The sequence below is a fragment of the Chlorocebus sabaeus genome, chromosome 20, assembly GCF_047675955.1.
Source record: "Chlorocebus sabaeus isolate Y175 chromosome 20, mChlSab1.0.hap1, whole genome shotgun sequence".
NCBI classification, from domain to species: domain Eukaryota; kingdom Metazoa; phylum Chordata; class Mammalia; order Primates; family Cercopithecidae; genus Chlorocebus; species Chlorocebus sabaeus.
The window spans coordinates 116,744,620-116,749,392 of NC_132923.1; the positions used below are offsets into that span (position 1 = coordinate 116,744,620).

At 42.3% G+C, this 4,773-nt stretch overlaps 1 long non-coding RNA gene across 1 annotated transcript; it reads right to left on the minus strand.

The window, feature by feature from the left end:
• Positions 1-2,419: 2,419 nt before the first annotated feature.
• LOC140709389 (uncharacterized) lies at positions 2,420-4,042 on the minus strand. Its single transcript, XR_012089894.1, has 2 exons — positions 3,886-4,042; positions 2,420-2,779 (listed from the first exon to the last, which is right to left on the minus strand). It is a non-coding gene; the product is annotated as an uncharacterized lncRNA (long non-coding RNA).
• Between the last annotated feature and the right edge of the window lie 731 nt (positions 4,043-4,773).

Below are 4,773 nucleotides of genomic sequence, written 5' to 3' on the forward strand. Positions count from 1 at the left end.
ACACATTTGGGAGTTCATTAATGCTTAAGTTGTCAGTTGCTGAGATTTTTTGTGCTATTTGTTACACAGCATTATTGTTTATAGTTAACTGTTACATTGACTTAGTCTGAGCAGCCTATGGCAGGGTTCCCTAAAGAAATGGCATCTCAGTGAAAACTAAATTAAGTTGGTAAAGGAAGAGATGAGGAGCATTTCAGGCTGAGGGAGCAAAACGAGCAAAAGTCCTGAAACAGGAAGGACATGAACTTTTAAGAGAGAAAGTGAAAAAAATCAGGAGTTCCTAGGGATGAGCATATAGAGAGCCAAGGGTGACCAGGCATGGTGGGAGAGACTGGCAAGGGAAGCATACGGGTATCTGTCTTGCACATGGCACTAAACAAAATTAACGTTCTGTAGCATTGTGTATTTTCGTGATGTTCCCAACTGTACAGTGATCCCTTTGAAGAAAAGTTGATAATTTTTATCTTGTTTCCTTGCACCCTACCAGAGTAACACCCCACATCACAATAAATGACCAATATCTTTGGTGTATGAAAGAGTTGAACTAATGAGAGAGGGGCTGAAATAACAGTTTCTTGGCTTCTCTTAAACGTTGGACACTGGCTACAATTTTTCTTCCTTGGTAATTAGTTCATTTGTAACACCATTGTTTGAAATGAACAATATTTCACTCCATCACTCCCTGTTTTCTTGTTGAGCTTTTTGTTTCCTCATAACATTTGTCACTGCCTGACATTACATTTACAGAAGTTTTTTGTATCTGTCTCTTCCATTAGAGAGCAAGGACTTTGTCTTGTTCGTGATCACGTCCTCAGTATCTAGGTTTGTGCCTGACGCAGTTGTAGATGCACAAAAATTTGTTGAATGAATGCAGAAATCAGATGATGAAACACTTAATGCTAAACAACGCTTTAAAAAGTGCAACACAGAAGTTACAGTCTTAATTATCTGTTGTTCAGTAAGAAAGTGGGCAAATTTTTTTCATCTGGAATGGGGAGAATCCATGGGCACAGCAAAAGGAATGATGAAATCATCTATGATTCTTACTGGGATAGATGGATCCAAACACAGTATGTGACCAAAAACATGCGGTGTAGGCATATCAGCACTTCAGTATCATAGTCCTTGTATTTATAGAATGCTTGTCATTTTATAGTGCTCCTTCCCATACTAACTCACTTTGTACTCATCCCATGCCTGAAATATATATTGTAGTGTATAGGGATTATTATTTCCTTTTATAGATAAGAAAACCTAGGTTGGTGAAATTTAATTATTTGCTGAAATGGATTTAGGGATTTGCTACGGTTTAAATGTTTGTCTTCTTCAAAATTCATGTTGAAATTTAATTGCCATTTTGAAAGTATTGGGAGGTGGAATTTCCAAGAGGTGGTTTAGGTCATGAGGGATCCACCCTCATGGATGGACTAATGCTGTTATCATGAGAGTAGGTTTGTTATTGAGGGAGTGGGTTTGCACCCTCTTGCTGTCTCTCGCCCTCTCCTTGCTCTTTCGCCACATTTTGATGCAGCAAGAAGGCCCTTGCCAGACATCAGCACTTTAATATTGGACTTCCCAGTCTCCAGAACTGTGAGCCAACACCTTTCTATTTATTATAAGTTTCCCAGTCTGTGGTATTCTGTTACAGAGCACAAAATGAACAAATACAGCATTCTGTCTTTTAGTTTATCAATCTTTCCATACAGCACAGTTGCCTCATAAGATGTCTTTAAGAAAAAGCAGACGGAGCAGGACATATTTTGAAAAGCTGGATGCCAGATAGGTGCATTTTAACCTCATTGTGCCTATAAGGTTCTGCAGGATTGGGCTTCTGCCTGCATCTCTAGTTTCACTTTCTGCCTTTTTTCCCAGCTCCTGAACTTCAGCTACTTTGTCCCTCCTCATCAAGAGCCTTCCTAGTCCACAGCTTTCCCATATGCTGTTTTCTCTGCCTGGAACACACTTCAACCCAATTTTCACCTGGATAACTTCTACTTCAGAACTGAGTTTAAATGCCACTGCTTTTTTAAAAAAAGACTTGCTTTTTTTACACTCCTTCACTTCTATTTAGCCCCATTTATTTTTAAAGCACCCCATAACTTACAATTATTCATTTAACATCTGTATCCCAAACTGGACAAGATTTTTGAGGGCAGGGTACTTACCTGTCTTGTTCAGCAGTGCTAAGCTCATGATATGATTCCTAGTATACAGTAAGCACTCAATCAATATTCTCTGAGTCTAAGAAATGAACAAGTGGTGAGGGAGGGCTGTGCTTTATTGTCTTAAAATTGGAGCCTCTTCCTTCGGTTTTAAGCATCATTCCCTGTAGTTAAAGGGTTGCAGTATTTTAACAGTTATCTACTGCTACATAACAACTCCAAAACTAGGCAGCTTATAAAAACAACCATTTTGCTTGTTTACAGTTATATAGGACAGCAATTTTATTTTTTTACGTACAGAAAAACTGCAACAGAGGACAGCAATTTGAGATAAGTTCAGCTAGATCGTTCTGATGGTCTCACCTGAATTAACTCATGCATTTGCTATTATCTGGTGACTGGATCGGGCTGGATAAGTAATATGCTGATGGGGCTAGATGTTGACTGGGTCACGCTCTCCTTGGGATCTATCACCCCCGAGGATGGTGGCAGTCTCAGGGCAGTAAGTAGGGTGACCAGCCATGCTGCTTTGTGTGGGACTATCCTAGTTGTAGCAGCGAAAGTCCCATATAATGGGAAACTCCTGAGTCTTGGGCAGATCAGGATGGTTGGTAACCCTATCAACAAGAAAGAAAGAAGGTGGAAGTTACAAAGCCTCTGAAGTCTAGGTTCAGAAATTCCACAGTGGGACTTCTGTTGTATTCTATTTGTCAAAGCGTGTTACGAAGCCAGCCCAGACTCAAGGGGGTAGAGCAATAGACTTCATCTCTTGATGAGAAATACAGCAAACATATGTTGCAAAGGGAAATGCATACAGGAATAAAAGTGTTTTGTTTTTGCAATCTACTACAGGCTTTATGAAAAGTAAGACCACAGATTCAGGAATGAAAGAAAAGCTTTTTTGTTAATTGAAATATTTGTACTAAGTAGGGAAATATTGAGAGAGCACCCAGTAGTCAAATGTTGAGCGACAACAGTGACAACTACATCTCAGTTTCTTAACACATCAAAATTATAGGGTTTCTTTTATATACAAGTATAACCTAAGATAGACTCCCCCTTTGGAAAAATGCCTTGGGGTGGGCAGATTGAGAGGAATGGTAAAATCTCAGGTAAAGGAGAGAACACTTCTTGGCAATTAAGGGGAGAGGAGAGGGCAAATCTTGTAATTGTATGTTGACAATATCAAAAAGCCTATTTCAAGAGTAGTATTGATAAAATGCTTGCCAAGTAAAAAATTTGGGATAATACTTTACATTTATATAATGCTTACTGTATGCCAGGCACTGTTCTGGTACAGTTGATTTACAACTATTCATACATTTAAACCTCACATTAATAGCTAAGGAAACTATAATAAAGGACAAGGTCACCTACACAGTGTGTGGTGGAGTCAGGGTTTGAACCCAGGTGCTTTGACTCAATTTGTCTTTCCAGGTGTTGCCATTTTGCTAAGTTCGCTTCCTGACTAGCAGTTGGGAATGGCAATCTAAATTTCTCTTATGGAGCTTGCCCTTCCTCCTGAGGGTTAGCCAGAAAGGCCGGCCCTGGGTAGCCTCGGAACTGAGATCTGGAAACAAACACACAGCGCCCTGAAGGGCGGCCGTAGAGTTTGATTCCGGAACGGAAGTCCATGGCTTGGCCTCCCACCCGGACAAGAGTGGCAGAGACTCTTGCGCAGGCGCAGTGATGTAGTCAGTGCTAGAGCCCAGTCCGCGCCCACCTAAAGTAGCCCGCGAGCCCCGTAGAGCGAGGGTGGGGCTGGCCTTTCCCCACCCCCGAACATGGCCGTCGAGGTGGGCGAGGGGAGACGGCCGCCGAGAGCGTCCCCCGCGGGGCAGGGCGGAGGGCAGGGGTAGCGAGGAGGGTGAGGGCGGAGGGACCAAGAGCAGCCTGGGAACGTCGGACCCCGAAAGGGCCTGGGATACGGGAACGGCTGCCGCCCTGGGGCCCGCGGTGGTCGTGTAGAGCTTCTTGGACGTCATGGAATGCACCAGACCTCAGAGATAATCATCTCAACCCACTCTCACATTTCACAGACGAGCAAACTGAGCCCTGTCTCCTCTGGAAGCCTGGAGAGAGCTTCGATCGTTTACTTTTATTTCTCTGAACCTGTATTTCTCATCTGTGAAGTGGGATGACCGGTTCCTGCCCGACCTTTGATTGCACTCTTAATGGGCACTGTTTTAAGTGCTTCTTATTCATAAGATTATTGCGGGGAAATCAAATGAGATAATGAAAGTGAAAGCCATTGGCACGCTTTTAAGCATGATATAAATGTGACCTCTTTATGAAAGGCTGAGCCTTATATGTTAGTTTTTGTAAAGAAAGAGGTCGAACTTTTGCTGTTTCCTGGGGCTCTGGTCACCCCACTCTCCCTGGCCAGATCTGTTGCAAATAGATCCAGTAAATCAGTGGAAGAGTTGAGAATAGGATTGGCTCAGTACAGACAGGTGTCTGATTTTGTCCTTGCTGTAGAGTACATCTTGAATACTCCTTCAGAGGAATTAAAATGAGTTAGTAATTTGTAGCTGCTCTAAGTGTGGTTCTCTGGCAGCCTCAGAATGTTTTTCAGTTTCCTAATTAATTTGGGAGGTTGGAAATTGTTGAT